This window comes from Dipodomys merriami, unplaced genomic scaffold (genome assembly GCF_024711535.1).
Source record: "Dipodomys merriami isolate MVZ:Mamm:240054 unplaced genomic scaffold, mDipMer1.0.p SCAF_44, whole genome shotgun sequence".
Taxonomy (NCBI): domain Eukaryota; kingdom Metazoa; phylum Chordata; class Mammalia; order Rodentia; family Heteromyidae; genus Dipodomys; species Dipodomys merriami.
Window position 1 is genome coordinate 5,058,981 of NW_027206002.1, and position 19,252 is coordinate 5,078,232.

General features: G+C 42.7%; 1 protein-coding gene and 1 pseudogene across 1 annotated transcript in view; one reads left to right on the plus strand and one right to left on the minus strand.

Moving 5' to 3' along the window:
• Sgcd (sarcoglycan delta) overlaps nucleotides 1-19,252 on the plus strand; it is a 913,825-nt gene that overhangs the window by 90,994 nt on the left and 803,579 nt on the right. The window lies entirely within an intron of this gene.
• Nucleotides 13,302-14,121, minus strand: LOC138808070 (platelet-activating factor acetylhydrolase IB subunit alpha2 pseudogene; annotated as a pseudogene).

Here is a 19,252-nt window from a genome sequence, read left to right on the forward strand (position 1 = left end):
ACAATGAGTGACACTTGGCCTCAAGATTTCAAGGGATCTTTTCAAAATGCAAATGAAAACTAAAGTATAAAATATTAAAAATGATTAATAAGAGGCTTTAAAAATTAGGAATGGATTTTTTTGATATAAAGTTTATGACATTGGCCTCAATGTGCAAAAAAAAAAAAATAGGATTATCAAAATGATTGCTATTCTAGTTTGCTCTTATAGGTTTTTTAAGTTTCCAGCAAGCCCAAAGCAAAGCACAGAGGATTCTTACAGTTTGTCAGATGTAACTTTGACTCTTAATAAGTGTCAGGTAAGTGCATGCTTAAAAGCTACTTCTATGTTGACCACCTTGTTGCTTTTAATTGGAGTAAAATGGCCTTTTATAAGACTCAGTGATCTGCAAACTGGTTCAAAGCCAGCCCGGGCAGAAAAAGGTCCCTGTGAGACTGTCACCTCTACTCAGCCAGCAGAGTGCTGAAAGAGCAAGCAGAAATGCTTTGGGACTCACAGTGGCAGAGTACTAGCCCTGGACTGAAGAGTTAAGGGACAGCATTCAAGCCCCGAGTCTGGGACTCAAAGTGGCAGAGTGCTAGCCTTGAGCTGTAGAGCTGAGGGACAGTGCTCAGGCCCTGAGTTCAAGTCCAGCAACCAGCTAAGGAAAATGCCAATGAGGCATTTATCCCAATGTAGAGAAGACACTCCTGGGACAAAAGCAATGGTGGAGCATCCAGAGGCAGTAAGCCACTGCTTGGATGGCAGAAATGTTAGATCCTAGAGTCATTTGTGTGTGGCCCTTCAAAACTGGTCAGAGCCGGGAGGTCATAGGAAGATAGTTTGGAAGCATGCCTAATGTTCATGACTACCTTGTAAGGGACAGGAACTTGCCAGTCCTCTGTGATAGTAAAAAGCTAATGTTATAAAATGTGGGGGGTAGTTTAAATCTTAACCCCTTTATGTGCCAAAAGCTCTAATTGGCGGTAATATTGAGCTGACACCAGTTACATGAAATTCATCTTCTCAGGAAAAAGTTTGTAAACCTGAGAGTGTGTTTCTATTGATATCTGTCTAAAGGCCTGCAAAGGTAACTCAGGCATTGTGTTAGGGTTACTAGAGATCACATTCCTAAGTCATCCAGAAAGATGCTTTTACAAACCAGAGTGCTAAACAAGCTATACTGCTATAGCTGGAGAAAAGGTCTGTGCAGTTGTCAAAAGTTAAATATTGTTCTTAATGACTTCTAACCCTGATGGCCTCTTTGTAAGGTTATAGGCTCCTGGCTAGGTAAGATCAACGCCCCTAAAGTCAGCTTGAAGAAGTTACAGAAGATGGACCTTCGCCCTTCTACCCCCATTTTAAGATCAAGAGTCCAGAGTCAGTTTTGGAAAAATGAGGCAAAATAGATAAAATAATTTTTAATAAGGGCATAAAAAATAGTGTTAACTGTTGTAGGTGTGCAAGGTGTGGAGACTGCATTTGTCAGAGATGGTTACAAGACTAAGCCTTCTGTGTCTATTTACAAAAATATCTGGTTAGTAAAAAGTTGTGATTTTGGTAAATTGTCCTGAGCTATTGTTTAAAAGATCTTAAAAACCAGCAGGATCAAAGCCTGCCAAGCCTAGGCAATGTATCTTTAACCAGTCTGTGTAGGAATTTACAGCCCAGCATGAGGTGTGACGACAGTCCCTTGGAGCCACTGAGAGACCCTGCTGTTCCGGTTGCTGCTGCTGCTGCTGTACACCGTAATGGGTAAAGTTCAACGACGGCCTGACAGTCACCTGGAGGAACTCCTGCTTGATTCCATCACCTGAGTCGGCTTCCTGGTTGAAAGCTGCTAAATCTAAGATCTTGTGGGACATTCTTTTGGGTGATATCCAGAAACCCTCTCTTCCCACAGTGGATATTGGGGACAAGGATATCACTGGCTTGCTTGTTTTAGGCACTTCAGTGCATAGTAACTGGAAATCCACTTTATGTTCACAGCCTAGTTTGACTCTGATATGGTAATAACCTGAGTGTGTTATCAACAGAGGTAATACTCTTAGCCTTAAAATCTAGCAAGCTTCTGCATCACGGTGGTGCCTTAAGGCTGTTCTAAGATAAAGGTTCCGCAAGCCAAAGGAAAAATTGGGCAGTTTTAAACTACAGCCACAAAGATGGTCAAGGGATTGTAAAAAAGAGGGTGGTAATGAAAGCCTTGGGAAAGGAATTGTAAAGACAGAAGGAAGTAAAGAAAGCCTTGGAAAGAGAATTGGGGAAATTTGAAAAGTAAGGATTGTCTTTAAGACAAACCTCAGAAAGTTTAAGTATGTCGCAAATGGTATGAGTATGTCTTAAAATTGGAGCTTACAAGTACAGCTGGTATAAAATTGATACACGGAGTCAGGACCCTAGACAAACTCAAAGAAAGATTATACAAAAGACACCAAGAGTCAGCATCCCAACAAGGCTGGTACGAAGGATTATGGAACCGGTCCCCAAGGTTCACTACCTTAATATCCTCCTTAATGGGACCGCTAATACTACTCTTGTTAACCCTCACCTTAGGCCCTTGCATCATAAATCGCTTAATGCAATTTGTAAAGGACCGCCTATCGGTCGTACAGGCCCTAGTATTAACCCAACAACATCATCAACTTAAATTAACGGAGGGATCTCCAGTTGAATGAAGGATTTCATTCAGGCAAAAAGAAAATGGGGGAATGAAAAGACCCCAGACTCCAGTATATGTTCACCCATTGAGCCCTTTAAGGAAAACTGCTGCCCCTTCCCCTGCATACCTAAGAGAGCGAAGCAGGACACAGGCAAGTCATTACATGCCCTAAAGCCAGGCATTCCTGAAAAATAGCCGACCCTCCCGTCCCTTCCTGTAAAACTTAGCTATAATGGCAGGGTAGGTCAGGAGGTAATAAATCACTTGTCAAAATTAGGGAACGAACAGTTTCGGTGCATGACGACCAGCACAGACTTGCCGGGGCAAGTACCGACACGTCAGCTTTCCCCCAACCCCACCTGCCCCATCTGGCCAGCTTAACCTGACCAATCCCCACCCTGAGCGTAATTTGAAATTAACCAATCAATATTCTGTAACCAAGCATCTCGCTTCTGTAACCTTGCTTCTGCTGTCCATAAAAAGAGGGTGCTTTCAAGCACTCGGGCGCGCAAGTCTCCCGATAGACTTTGTCGCCCCGGGTACCCGTGTAACCGGTTCCCAGACACTCAACCCGAACCTTGTGGATCTCGAGGTTGAGTGCACCTGGGAGCCGAGGCATGCCCGAATAAACCTCTTGCTGTTTGCATCCGCACAAGTGGTCTCGTTGTTCCTTGGGGAAGGGTCTCTTCAGATCGAAGGGCACCCCACGCCGACGGGGGTCTTTCAGGCACAGGGCACGTTTGATAGATTGATTGTACCTGTCCTGGAGCTTGAACTCAGGGCCTGGGTGCTGTGTGTGAATTTTGTTTTTGTTTCTTGATTTTTGTTTTTTCTCTTAAGGCTGGTGCTCTACCAATTGAGCCACAGCCCCACTTCTGGCTTCTTTTCTTTTGGTGATTTCTGGGAGATAAGAGTCTCATGGACTTTCTTGCCCTGGCTGGCTTCGAATAGTAATATCCTCAGCTCTGTCTCCTGATGATTTGATCCTGAGATGCAAGATGTGCAAGGGACCCAAGGGTGCCAAGATAATTGCAGCTGCTCTCCAAATTTGTTAGAGAATGCAGAGTCTGAGCTCACAGAAGCATTGACTCCTTACCTGATCTTCTCCCGTTGCTACTTGACAATCAACAGGAAACAAAATTCTTTTGGACTCCCTGGGGACCAAGTGCTATTATCTGAAGAACAGTTTTGGCAGGCACCCCAGTTCCTCAACTATGTTACTGTGATGTTTACAGAACTCTGTTTGAAGAGCCTAGGTAACAAAAGACCCACAAAGTGAAATTTTAAAAAAAAGAAGAAGAAGAAAGTCTTCAAATGCTGATAGCATATCTTCCCCATGTAATTATTCCAATTACAATTGCATTTCTTTCTTTAATGTTTTGCATGCCAATATCCAAGTTGCTAATGAAGCAGCCCCTCTACTTTATGGTCCCCATTGTGGCCACTTGCTGGGCTTAATGGCTTCGTCTCCAAAACAGACAGCTATTCTGAACAATTACACAATAATAAGGAGGCGAGAGAGGGAAATGGCTTGGATTTTCTCATTGTAATTACGCCGAGCGTGAACCCTACAGTTCAGAATCGATGTTGAAGAGCTGGTTTTGATGGCATTCAATAACATCCAACTAGAACTAAATACATTCATATTTCGCATGTGGAAGAATCCTGCCTCTGCCCCAGCTGATTTGTGGCTTTCTTCTTGCACATCTGGACTGCGTGGCTATGCTCAGGGCAGGATTCCCACTCAGTGTCTTCCACAACAACCTGGGGGCAGGGGAAGGCTCCTGTATGCTCCATGGTTCTATAGCATCTTGGTTCCAAGAACTGCCCCCAGTTCTAGTAGTGGCTCTGCTCTTCCCTTCCACCCTTCTTCCTTCATGACCCCTTCATCAGCTCCTCTTCTCTGCAGGATGATTGTAATGACACATTTATGGCTCTCCTGATTTGTTAATCACCTAGGGGCATTGGGGCAGGGATCAGGTGTATTTTAGGTTAATGACCATGTAACCAGAAAATGAAAAAGGGCTTGAAGTTAGTAGGTGTTCAATAAATATTCATTCAGGGATTCAGTATATAAATTAATGGATGCAGTCCTTAGAACGACCTCCCCTATGGGACTAGGAGAGCTCCCTCTCTCCCTCTCTCTCTCCCTTCCTCTCTCTTTCTTTCTCTCCTTCTCTCTCCCTCTTCCTGCTTCCCCCCTCTCCCTTCCTCCCCTTCCTCCCTCTTCCTCTCCCTCTTCCTCTCCCTTTCCTTTTTCCCTCTCCCTAGCATCTAACACTGTACTCTCTGTACAGTTGTGAGTAAGATTATGCTATTGACTGATGTATAGGAAGTTTTCCAAAAAAGCATAAACCCTTGCAACCCATGTTTCATATGTGATGACAACATCCATCAGGAAACTGATGTACTTATAAATAATGTAGTTTATTTTCATGGGGGACAAGATAAATAGGAATATCTTCTCATTTATTTTCAGGTCCAAATGAATGTTTACATTTTATTTTTTATTATTCTATTTTATTTTGTGTGTGTTCTGGGGCTTGAATTCAGAACCTGGCCACTCTCCTTTAGCTTTTTTTTTTTTTTCTTCAAAGCTAACACTCTACCATTTGAGCAACAGTTCTACTTCTGGCTTTTTGGCGGTTAATTGGAGATAAGAGTTTCATGTACTGGGCTTGCTTTGAATCACAGTTCTCAGATCTCAACTTCCTGAGTAGCTAGGATTGTAGTTGTGGGCCACTTATATCTGGCTTACTTATTATTTTTAGTTTAATGATACTGAAACATTTATATACACATTAATTTCATTTAGTTTTATAAGGAATACAGTCCTACTTTTGGAGGTACAAAAATTCAGAGAAAGATCAAAAGAATAGACAAAACATCACCCTTCCTTTCATACTCTAGAGAAGAATCTTGTGGTAGGGTTTGTAAGACTTTTCCAACACATATGGCACAGTGTTCCACCCCTTACAAATAACAGAGATGAAATTTAATATCTTTGTGTCACATTTCTTACTGATTCTTTATAAAGATCCTTTTCATGTTATTGAATATGCATGCAATTTTCTCTGAAACCATGCTTCTTTTTTCTTTCTTTTTTTTCTTTTAGTACTACTATTTCAATTCATCCATGCACTTGTTGGACCTAATTATTTTATCTAATTATTATTAAGGAAGTATATAATGTTCATTTAAAATTCCCCATGAGAAGTGTGTGTGTGTGTGTGTGTGTGTGTGTGTGTGTGTGTGCGCGTGCGTGTGCATATGAGAGTAATTGTCTTCAGAAATGTAAGGTGGTTTTACTGATGATGTGGCGTGACCTTAAAACGTGCCCATTGATGTATGCTTTCAAAGGCCTGGTGTGAACTACCCTCTTCTTTATGCCATAGACGCTGAGTTTCGATCAGGGAGCCTGTCAGAAGTAATCATTTTAAAATAAAATCATAAGATGTTATGGTAATTCCATGCAAATTCTTTTGCTGGAGGAAATGGCTCGGATGTCTTGTTTATTTCTTGTGTCACCCAGAGATGCGTCAGCTCCTGAGTGTTCTTGCAGTTATGGATTGGGAAGAGCACTGTCACACTCAGGGCTGTCTGTGGATTTCAGGTCGAGGTTCTGGTGATTGCTGACTGAGATCAACAGCTTGAATGCCTTTTTAGTGCTGTTTTGCTGGAGGACAGTGTGGCTGCATTATTACTGTTGATATGTAGTGTGTGGAGTGTTCCTTTTAGGACTGAAACTATGCTTTCTACAGAGGTCATTTGGGTCAGGGATTGAATTGTGGACCAAAGGGAAAACCTTCAACTGTGTGTGATGGTATGCATCTATGATCTTAGCCCTCCAGAGGTATAGAGACATCAGGATCATGAGTTCAAGATCAGCCTGAGCTCTATAGCAAGTCGATTGGCAGACTTTGCTGTATAGGCTTTGTCACAAACAAACATAAGCTCCACAAAAAAATCAAACCGTGGTGCCTGTGGTTCACACCTAGAATCCTTGCTACTCAGGAAGGCTGAGTAGAGGATCAGGTTCCAAGCCAGAGGACAGAGTTTTAAAAACAGCCAGAGTTATAAGACTTCACCTTTAAAATAACAAGTAAAAAGCTGAGTTGGAGGTACGGCTCAAGTTGGTAAAGCACTAGCTGTGCAAGCCAAGGAAGATACAGGCTCTGAATTTAAACTCCAGTACCATCAAAAAAACAAAGACAAAAATCACAAAGTACTAAAATGAAAGTCTCATTTTTTATTTTTGATATTGATTTTTGATGTTGATTTGATTTGAATATTAATATTTGCCCTCTGTTATTTATTCCCATTCTCATTTCTTGGTGGGTCTGTAACCAGAATAAACCCTCATGTATGAGTGTTTCTTTGGTCTTTTGCCAAGGAAGGAGAATTGTAAGAGAATGAACAATACAGACTTGGCACCAGGTAGAGCACAGCCCTGAGGAATACGCAGTGCAAAATGAATTTAACCCCTGGTATCAGGGAAGAAGACTCCAGGGGGTTAGATTTGAGACTGTCATTGGTGCATGGGTAGGTTTTCACAGGTTGAAAATATGAGGACTACAGTTCTCACACTGACCTTCTAAGCTTCCGGTCAAACTGAGTGGACATTTAAACCACTTTGGTTTTTTACCAAGAGCAGGGGTATAAGCTGGGCACCATGAGTGGCTCACATCCTCAATCCTAGTTACTCTGTAGCCTGAGGTCCAGAGAATTACAGTTTGAAACTAACTGGAGCAGAAAAGTCCATGAGAATCCATCCTTAACAATAGCCAACAAAAGGCTCGACTTGTGGCATGGTGCAGGTGGTAGAATGCCAGCTGGCTGAGCCACTGCATAAAAAAACAGCAAGAATACAAGAATCATTTTCTGACTGGTGGTGTGGGACCTCTGTTCTTCAGGACGCCGTGTGGCTTGCTTTCCTGTCTGCGAGAGAGCAGTTCGACTTGACTTTGTATTTTGCTCCCACATTGGTCATGCTGATTCTGTCAGCCATGGGGCTCGAACTCTAGGCCTGGGTACTGTCCCTGAGCTCTTTTGCTTAAGGCTAGCACTCTACCACTTTGAACCATAGCTCCAATTCCCATTTTCTGGTGGTTCATTGGAGATAAGAGTCTCACGGCCTTTCCTGCCTGGAGCTGGCTTCGAACAGCATTGATCCTCAAATCTTGGCCTCCTGAGTACTTCGGATTACAGGCGTGAGCCACCGGCGGCGCTGCTGGGCTGATACTTCTCTTCTTGACCTCTGACTCTACTCTCCTTTTGTCTTGCTCCCAAATAGCTCTGCTGCCATTACCTTTTTTTAATTGATTTTTCCAAGTTCAGGATTAGGATCCTATCCTGGCCATTTAGGACTGTGATTGTGCAGACTTTCTCCCTTTCTGCGGCATATGGGCTATGACTCTGCTCTGCTGAGCATTCTTCACAACACCACAGCCTTCCATGCATTTATATAACTCCTATAGGGTTTATGTTACTCTTTGTAAAATATTCAAGTCTTCACAGAGAGAAGGAAAGAGATATATGTTTTGATTTGGTCTTCTTTGCAATTCTACCTAGTTATATTCCCAGCCCTCTTCTAGTTTATCACTGCTTGTGTTGGCTTGTTTGTTGCTATTTTGATCATGAATATACACAATCAGGCAAATGATGCCCTCAAGGATATCAATTTCAGACCATGGAATATTTCTTAAAATTGGAGGAGTTAAAGACTCTTTTCCTTTGGCTGCTATTGGTATTTTTAATTTTGGAAAGATAAGAAATTAAAAAAATCTTTTTATTGTTATTATAAAGGTGTTGTACAGTTTCACAAGTCAGATAAAGAGTACATTTCTTTTTTGGATGATGTCACCTAAAAATTTGTAGCTCTGGTGCTGCTAAAATTGGGTTTAAGACAGCAATTTGAAATGATTTATATTAAGATTTCAGTGTAAAGATTTTTAGTACTTTACCTCTAAAAGAAGCCTGTAAGAGAGGAGGGCTCTATCAAGCCATCTTATTAGGAAACAAAATCAAATTTTGAAAAGTCAAACCCCCAGTCTTGGTATGTGGCTTTAAATATAATATAAGCTGGACAGTGGTAGCTCACAAATGTAATCTGATCTACTCAGGAGGCTGACATCTGAGGATCATGGTTCAAAGCCAGCCCAGGCAGGGAAGTCCGTGAGACTCTTATCTCCAATAAATTACTCAAGTAGTAGAGTACTAGTGCTGAGCAAAATGAAGCTCACACCCTGAGTTCAAGCCCTAGGACTAGCTAAACAAACAAATACAATATAAGAAAATTGTCAAAAAATGAAGAGCTATTCATTGTATAATAATACAAAGAACTTATACAGTCTTAAACCAGTCTGGAAACATAAGAAATAGTGTCTATCTTAAGTTCGAAGGGACAAAGTGCTCTTTCAAAAAAAAATAACTGAAATCCTCTAGAGGCAGGTAAGTGGTTTTACTTAGCCTTCTAAATGAAAAAGAGAACTTTTTGTGCAACTGCAAAGAACAAGATGTTCTATTTTCTTCTTCACCCTTTTCTCTGAAGGATGAAAAATACATTTTTTTCTAATTAATTCAAGAGCAACAGGGGTTCACATTTTTTTCCTTTCTCAGGCGACTTTGCCTTTTTATTGCCAGGAGAAGTTTGTTTGATTTTCCTTCACATACTCTAAAGTGTTGTCACCCAGCCTGGTCCTAACAATTTTCCCCAGCAGGAAGTACAGAATAGGAAAAGCCCAGGACAGAATGTCAACACGGCTCCTGGGTTGCTGACCACTTGAGCTTCTGGATGCAAAAAGAAAAGGATCTTGAAATCCCAAATGCCATTAGCTTTCTGCAACTGTGAGAGAGAAACACTAGAGCTTAGTTTGAAATGCATGGGGAAAAAAAAAAACCCCAACACACACATACACACACACCAAGTAGAGACTGAACAAAATCCCATGCCCTGCCTTCCTGGCTGGGCTAGATTCTATAAACCCGTGCTTCCCGGATTGCTGGTTAGGTCTGAGATGGAATTTTGTTCAACTCCAGTGTACCAGGTACAGCCCACCATCAAGTCTCCAGAGCCTGGAGGTAAAGTCTCAGCAACATGGTTGCTTATACAAGGCCAAATCGACCTCAGGTTTATCACCTGTGAACCGGGGTTTATCAATGGTCTGCACCTCAAAGAATAGGTAGAAATATTGGATACCAAATACCTCAAGTATTTATTTTCACCTTCTATGTGTTAGGGACTCCACTAAGGAGTGATTAAAAGGGCCTCTCTTGAGCTAGGAGCATAGCTGATCACACAGAAAACAAGCATTTCAACAAGTAGATATTTTCATTCCAAAAGCTGTAGGGACTAGGCAGAAAAGAACCAGGTTTGCTGCAGGATTATGCAGGAGGATACTCCCTCCTCTAGATTCACTTGTCAGGAAAGGCTAGAGAGTTAGGCTGACTTTTCCTCTATGTGTGTGAGTCTTGGATGGGTAGATGCACTGGTGGAGGAATGACTCTGAAACTCAGAAGGAAGCACCAAAACCAGACACAGAGCCCAAGCTACCAGTTTGTAGGTGCAAAAGATGCACCTGTCCTATTTTGCTGTGAGCAAAACTATTTTGTATTGTTGCTAAGAGACCATAGCTGAGTGTATTGGCCTTGTATTTTGTTCCTTGGGGAAAAGGGGTGAGTTTAGCATCTCTCTTCTTTCTGTGGGGTTAATATTTAGCTAAGGAGCATTTATAGAACAGATAATGGGGATGAATCATCTTTACTCCTGATCTCCGTTGCCTTCCGCATTCCTCCCTCCCATTGATGCTCCTTAGAGCCCTGGACAGAATCAGGTACCCTATTACACAGTTTCCTGTGAGGAGTGGACATTTCAGTGTATCCTCAAAGAAATTTCTAGTAGTTGGTTAGGGTGGATGAGGAAGGAAACATGACTGACTGCCTAAAACCAATCTATCTAGGGACCTGTTTGCCAGTGAACTCTGGAGCTGGGAACATCCTGTCTTAGGTCCCCAGAGCTGAGTTACCACACTCCATAAAGTGTTCAGTGAAACCAGCGGTAGCCACATCTTGAATCCTGTTGCATTCTCATGGAAAAGTGGGAGAATGAATAGAAACCACCTAATATCACTTGGCCCAGATTGGTGGCCAAAGCGCAGGAGCCCTGAACAGTGATTCCGTTCTTTTATTTCTCTCCACCCTGGCATGTTTTGACTTACTGTGATCTTGCTTTGGCAGGGGTGGGGTTCTGGCATGTCAGTCACACGTGGTGGTATCTGGAGGGACCATTTTTGACAAGCCACACGCTTCCAACTGTAAAGCTGTGAGTGGAGCTGCTTCTGTGTCAAAGGCCTATTGCCCATTTGGCCAGAGCATCCTGTAGGTGACTACAATCTCCCTGGACTCAGTTTCCCTTGCCAAGGGCCTGGATGTAGACACAAGGGGTGTCCTGTGGGCAAAAATTTAATAGTTATGGAACGTATTCTATAGCTATTGATTTTCCCATTCCTAAATCACTTGACAATTGGGAAGACAATACGAACCCAACAGGACATTCATCGACACACAAAGCAGGTTCCATTTCTGTCCTTGCTCAGAGCTGGATTGAAGATGGATGTTCACGTTGACAAGCACCATCCAGATAGATCGAGAAGAGTTGACCTCTGCTCTTCTTTCAACCATCCCCTTGGGCTTCTTTCTGTCATGATGACCTCACGTCCAGATTCATTGAGCACAACCCTTTGTCCTAAAAGCCTGTTTTTACAATAAGGTGCTACATAGATTCTGCAGGGGTGTCGGCGAGGATGGACCTGCTCTTTGGATGGAGCAGCTGCGCATGGGACCTGGCCATCATGCCGTCATGTATTCTTTGTCAGGCCACCCTCCGCCCCGAGACATTTCATGCCTGCAGAGACTCTCATGGGATGCAATTTATCTCAGAGACAGCTTTTCAGCAGAACCATGTGTGCTTGAAATCTGCACTGATACTCTTATAGTCTTCTTAAGAAATGTATTTTTCAATGTCTTTAGTCATACAAAGAAAGGGGTTTTGATTCAGCACATCATTTTCTGAGCACGATGCATCTTGATCAACGCTACCACTTCCGTTCTCCCCTCATCTCTCCCAACCCCCCGCCCTTCCCTCCAGCTACCTGGTTCCATACTCACAGGTGCCCCGAGTGTAGGTTATATATTATGACTGTATCCCCCCACCCTTCCTCTCTCCATTGGTCTGCCCCACTCTCTTTTGTTGTTCTCATTTCTCCCTACTCTGATTCTCTAGGAAGAGCAGGCTTTTCTCAGAGGAGTAGAAAGTAAATATTAAATAAGTTCCCCTCTGCTTTCCTTTGTCCAGAAGGGTGCTGGCACAGATCTGTCAACCCGGGGGAAAGGTCCCATGTTGGGAGCTCATTGCTTTCAGTAAGCATATAAAGGAGAAATAAAACTGCAGGAAGGATGAAGAGGGAATACTACAATCAGTTGATCCCGCTTTGTCATTGACATGCTGTGAAATCTTAGGCAAGTTGTTTCCCACAATCTGAGCTTTTCTTTCCCAATATAGAAGTTCATTTCCAAGTTCTCTTCCAGGTTGGCATTCCATTACTCATCCAAGCTCAAGGCTTTCCTAATCATCTCAGCTCTCAGTCATCTTCCACTCTGACGTCTCCACCATGTCACCATTCCTTGATTCTTTTTTGCATGATCTTAGAGCGCTTTCTGTGTGGGCAGTATATATAAGCAGCATTGCTTGAACAAACGGGGGCGGGGGCGGGAAGGGGAACACATTGAGGACAAGGCTCTCTGTTCTGAATCTTTCCACCTTCACCATCTCACTGCATTCTCCCTAGAACTCGGTGAACTAGATAGATAACCAGCACAGAGACCTCTGTTTTATAGGTGAGAAAATGGGAGGTTTCATCCGTTTGATTTCATAGAGTCCTTTAGCTCTAGATCTGGTACCCAGATACATTGATAACTTCATGTTCTGCATGGACGTTTCCCCTTCTTATATAAATGAAAATGGACGTTTCCCCTTCTTATATAAATGAAAATTATAGTAATATCTACTCCAAAGTATTGTGAGCATCATGTACTGCACGTGAAGGACTTAAATAACATAATGGGGTTCATGACAATTAACAATTAGGACATAAGATCAGTAGACAGAGGAGCCTTGCCCAGGGTGAGCCTTTCTTTCTTTTTTTTTAAATGTATTTTAAAACTGTTATTGTTTTGGTAATGTTCAATTTTTTTTTGAGGGACGAACATGTTTAATCTGATGCTATATGTTAGCAAAATACTGAGGATACATATGAGCAAAACAAAATAAAAACAAAAGGCTAAATTATAGACCTTAAAAACTGGAAAAGACATGTACTTTAAAGCCAAGTAGTTGTGATTCTGATGATTACATATGACATAATCTACAGAAAAAAGGCCAAGAAAAGAACCTTCATATTGTGTAGTACTTAGGCTTGATGATGTCCTAGGAAGAACAGAACAGTAATAATTCAATGAATGTGCCACATATACAACTAAAAAGTCCCCTTGTGATTTGAAATGAAAATTTAAACAATCTTCCTTGGCTAATTTTCTTGTGTCAAACAAACCTTCTCTATATAGGACCAATTTAAAACCCTCTTTCCCTTCTAACACTAGATGTGGGCATCCGGGAACATTCTACAATGCAAAGTGCCTTAAGAAAGAGGATTCTGTAGTGCCAGTGACAAAACTGATCTGAGGAAGCTGGGAGGTTGTGAACTCTGATGGGAGCCGGTCAGGCAATGGTAGTTTGTTTCTCCTCAGGTGTTTCCTCCAGCAACTGCATGATCAGTTCATGGAGGGGCTTGCAGATCTTTGCATAGCCCCCTCCTGTGAGATGCAGAAAATCAAACATGTCATGACAGGAAATAGCACTGTCCGAGTGACCGAAGCCCCCGTCTGTATCCAGGAGCTGTACATTAGCAAGCTTCGTCAGTGAAACCTTGAGAAGTTGGTTCACCTTGGCATTCTTTTGTCTCAAAGGGTTGGGCTTCTCACCTCGAGGTAATAAACTCAATACAATGATTTTGGCCTGTGGCTGCCTGGTGTTGATGAGCTGTACCATGGCTTCAATTCCACCTGCTACTTCTTCTGCAGTATTTTCATGGTTGTTTGTTCCTACCCAAACAACAATGACCTTAGGTTTAATGTTCTCCAGTCCTCCATTCTTTAGTCTCCACAGAACATGTCTTGTTGTAACCCCTCCAATTCCAAAATTAAGTGCATGAAGTGGGGAAAAAAGTTCTCGCCATATCTCATACTGCTGCATTAACTGTGTCATGGAGTCTCCCACAAACAGTACATCAGGCTCTTGGTCTTTACAGTCCAAGACGAATCTATTGTGCTGAGACCTCCATCTGTCATCACCTTGAATATCTTCTGCTGCATGTGGGATAGCTGCTGGGTTCGAGTCTCCTTGGCTCATTCTACACACATGGAGAGGATCCGTGCAGGCCCCAAGAGGCTGTGGCATCGGCAGGTGACGTGTCTGTCGCTTGTTCAATCTCGGCGGCCTCGCTCTGGCGCGTCCCTCCTCGGGCCCTAGCACCAACAGCAGCCTGATGTTCAGTTTTATAAGTCAGGTAAAGAGTACATTTCTTTTTGGACAAGGTTACTCTTGCCCTTGCTCTCTCCCAGTTTTTCCCTCCCGCCCCCACCCACAAGTTGTATAGTTCATTTTCAACATAAACTCATCCATCAGGAAGAATGATACCGCACCTTCGTAAGGAAATGGACAGTCTTCAGGGGGAAAAATTATATTAAGTGAAATAAGCCAGAGCCAAAGAAGCATAGGTTGCCTGATTTCCCTCATTTGTGGTAACTAGAACATTCTTCTTTCTTCACCAGTGTCTCTTCTGCTTTGAACTCTCCCACATTGGCCAAATCAGATCCTCCTAGAGCTGCTCTTACTTGATGAACACAAAACTTCCTCTTTGGGAGATGAGACACAGATTCATGTCAAAGGTTAGAGGAACCGGTGGGAGGCACTCTTATTAGATTCTTCTTTGGACTTGCTTCTCCCGGTGCCCTCTAAATCTGTAGTGAAGCATCACATCTTTTTAAAATATGATCCAGACGGATACTTTTACAACACACAGCAATACTAACGTGCCACTGGAAGTTTCTAGATGCTCACACTTAGTTGTCTGTTTTGATGCCATTTTGAGTCAGTTCAGAAATCACACTTCCATAGTACTGGCCTGTCCAGTGCCATCCTTACAGGACAGACTCACCATGGCCTAAGTTATGACCTTGTCTGACCTTGGAATGCTCCTCAACCCAGAAGACAAAACCAATTCATAGCATAGTTGTTAGTGTTGTTTTTGAGGAGACTAAATTTTTGTTATTTTATCTCACTGAGACAAAGTCCTCCTGAGATGCTGCTTTTTAGATAAATCACATGCTCAGGCTTGGAAGTTTAATTAACTGGTTATAAAGTACAAGATTTCAGTCTATAATTGTGGTGTTCTTCATCTGGAAAAATCCCTGATAAGTAAGGGATGTAGTGGAAGATGAAGATTCAGAGTCTGATTAGATTGTGGTGATTTTTCTGGAGGATGAATGGTCTTAGAAGGCATCAACTTTGATCCTGTGGTCCTTTAATTAGGAAGCAGAAGTGATGGGATAGAGAAATTAGTCAAATTAAAGGAGCACGATTAAGGGGAAGCCAGAGGCGGACAATGAGCCCTGGATAGATGAGGAAGTACCTGCATTCACCTCACCAAGGACTTGGTGCTGTAAAGCATTTCTCTCTCCCTCTCTCTCCCTCCTTCTCTCCCTCTCCCTCTCTCTCTCTCTCTCTCTCTCTCTCTCTCTCTCTCTCTCTCTCTCTCTCTCTCTCTCTCTGGCTTATAAAATCAAGTGGTTTTTTAATATGTTCATTCATGCAACTAGCAAATATTTCTTTAATGCCTTCCTAGCATGTTTTCTAGTCATTAAAGACACATGGATAAGGAAAAAGCTAACTTTATTTTTTCTTTTCCTTCTCTTTCTTCCTTCCTTTCTTCCTTCCTTCCTTCCTTCCTTCCTTCCTTCCTTCCTTCCTTCCTTCCTTTCTTTCTTTCTTTCTTTCTTTCTTTCTTTCTTCCTTTCTTCCTTTCTTTCTTTCTTTTTTTTGCGAGTGCTGGGTCTTGAACTCAGGGCCTGGACACTGTCCCTGAGCTTCTTTTGCTCAAGGTTGGTACTCTACCACTTGAGCCACAGCACCACTTCCAGCTTTTTCTGTGTATGTAGTACTGAGGAATTGAACCCAGGGCTTCACGCATGCTAGGCCAGCACTCTACCACTGAGCCACATTCCTAGCCCCAAAGCTAGCTTTAAAGTCTATTAGAGGAAAATGCACAAGAATTTGAAGAATGGTACTGTACTGAAACATAGGAATAAAGCTGTTTTGTTTTTCCTGTTGTAGCCTGCGTGCTGTACCTGAGCTTTTGTGCTCAAGGCCAGCACCCTACCACTTTGAGACATAGCACCACCACTTCTGGCTTTCTCGTGGTTCTTTGGAGATAAGAATCTCATGGCCTTTCCTGCCTAGGCTGCCTCAGATTTCAGCTTCTTGAGTTGTTAGGACAACAGGTGTGAGCCACCTGTGCCTGGCAGGAATAAAGTTTAACCTGGTCTCTGGGATGACACAAGGATTTTCTCCAGCTATCTAGGTATCACAGGGAGGAAAACAGCATATGCAAATGCCTTGTGGTATGGAGGAGCTAGGTGCATTTAGGGATGAGGGAGAAAATACCCAATATGGTTGAAAAAGTGAGTATGGGAAGGAGGGAGATTTGAAGGTGAGACTCTTACTCAGAAAGAATTCATCAAGACCCTGGTAGACCACAAGCTTGGCTCCATTATCCCAAGTAAAACCCCAGCCCAGCAAGGGCTTTAAACAATGCTGTCATGAGATTTCTCTTGAAGAATGAGTTGAAGCTGGGTGCCGGTGGCTCACACCTGTAATCCTAGCTACTCAGGAAGCTGAGATCTGAGAATCGAGGTTCAAAGCCAGCCCAGGCAGGAAAGTCCTTGAGCTTCTCCCCTCCAGTGAACCACCCGAAAGCCGGAAGTGGTGCTGTGACTCAAGCGGTAGAGCACTCTCCTTGAGTTAAAGAGCTGAGGGACAGCGCCCAGGCCCAGAGTTCAAGCCCTACAACTGACAAAACAACAACAAAATGAGTCAAGCTTCTGTGAGGAGACATGATGAGAACCTAGGTGTTCCATGGGCGTAAGTGACTGCTGACTGACCATCTGAGCTAAGATGGCAGTAGTAGAGGTGAAAAGAAAGGGTTAAAAACCATAGGCATGACTTGGAAGTGACAGAATGGGCCAAGAGGAAGAAGGAGGAGAGGAAGTGTTCCAAGTTGTGATCTGAGTGATGGATGAAGGGTGGGTGTGGTGCGGAATGACATAAATTTGGTTGGGAAGATGAAGGATTCTATGTTAGAGGCCTTATCACTGAGTTCTGTGGGGCATCTGATCAATCCACATAGAAAGCACATAGATGTATTTGGAACGTCTAGAGTAGCCTTTTCACACCTTTTATTTCTTGGTTTTTCTTTTCTTTCTTTAAAAAAAATTTTTCTATCTGCTTTCTTTTGCCACAAAGGCTTACTGAAAGTCCTTTTACAAGAGAACCAATTCCATTAACAAGGGCCACACTCTCATTTACTAATTACTGCTCAAAGTTCACACACCAACACACAGAAGGCTGGTTTTTCAGCATGTGAATTCTGGGGCGAGGTAAGCACTCAGCCATTGTAGTCTTTGTGAGGTATCTTCTGGAATGTTCGGTCTTAATACAAAACTGGAATCTCTCTCCCGATAACCTCATCTTGTGTGGAATTAGGTCTCTGTTTTGAGCCCTAGAGCAAGGCTGTTCTTCCTTCCCCATCTTATTTATTTCTCCTCTGCTCACAAAGACTTGTCCTCCACCCACATCATTTCCCTTCATCCTTTGCAAGACCTCAAGCCATTCCACTTAGAACTAGAGCACACGTTTCCTGAATCTTGTTCAGCGCTTTAAAATTTCCATGTGGGTTACAGACATTCCTTTCCTCAGGTGAATTAATTAGTCCTTTTTTATATCTGGAGAAATCTATGCTATATGTTTAGATATTTATCTATATGCAGAAAGATAAATAGCAGGGAAGCAGCAAAAGCAAAACAGAAAATCAAGCTGTGATTTCTTAAGAGAGGTGCCAGGGCCCAGCGGTTGGGACAGTGGGGTCTGGATGTAGACTGCACACATCCACATAGTAGTTCTGCCTCTTCCTGGCTCGGTGAGCTCAGCTGATTAGCTCTATCCTAAGTCAGCTGACTGAATTCACTGTAGCTAATGGGGACAAGGTACCACCATCTCCGCCATGTCCGTGCAGCCCAGAGAGGCTACCATCTTCTGATGTTCCTCACATTAACGCCATCATCTCACTTAATCCTCAGAGCAACTCTAGGAAGCTGGTTCTCTTATTGTCCTTACTTTATAGGCATAGAACAGTGCCATGGGGAATTGTCCCTGCAGCTGGCAGAGCAGGGGATCCAGCTGCCCAGCCGGGTTCCCGCCCACAGTGCCTTTCCACCTCAACTTCCTAATTCCATCTTCAGGGACCTTCACAACCTGCCCGCTTGAACAACTCACCTTCCGTCCTTCCACTGTGAGCCATTTGACTTCGCTGACAAATGCTTATCTCGGAGACAGTCCCTGCCGTCTTTGCCTGCCCTCCCTTATGTGGGTTATTAAGATGGGAGCTTGGCTTGCAGTGATGGATGGCCTACACGCTGGCCATTTGCTGCCTCTCCCAGCTGATGGTAAATATTTACTTTTTGTTACACAGGAACAATGAGGTTTCATATTGGAGATGGATGTTGAGAGAGAGAGAGAGAGAGAGAGAGAGAGAGAGAGAGAGAGAGAGAGAGAGAGTGTGTATAATATCATGCTTTTCTGATTTCTTTGAATACTCAATTCTCATTTCCCTGGTTTACTGAGGAGAGGGGGAGGGGGCATAAGGTAAGTTGTTTGACTTTTCAGAGGATGCCCAGGAGGTCTTCTTGGGTGGGGGGTGGATTTCTTTTTTCTTACTGAAAGGGTTAGAAACTCAGGGCTCAGAATCACTGAAGATGTACTCATGAGTTGTTGCACATATAGCCACAATTGCATTATTCAACAGTATTCTTTAAATTGACTTACATTTCAAACACAGGTACATAATCCAGCCTTGCACTACACAATGTCCCCCAAATTATGGATGGGATACACTAATTGTACTAGTAAATACTGCAGTATGTATGTCACTATTAGAATAATATATATAGCATTCTATACATATAATATATGTAGTATTCTATATACATAGAATACAAATGAACTATATAGAGGGTACAAATATGCACAATATATTACATATATAATATAATACTATATACCATATGTCTATATAATACTGCATGTAATATGATGCCATATATACTATATATGATACTATATGGCTCCCAGGAGGTTGAGATCAAGGTTTGAAGCAAGCCTGGGCAAAAAGCACATGAGACTCTTGTCTCCAATTAACTATCAAAAAAGCAGGAAGTGGAGCTGTA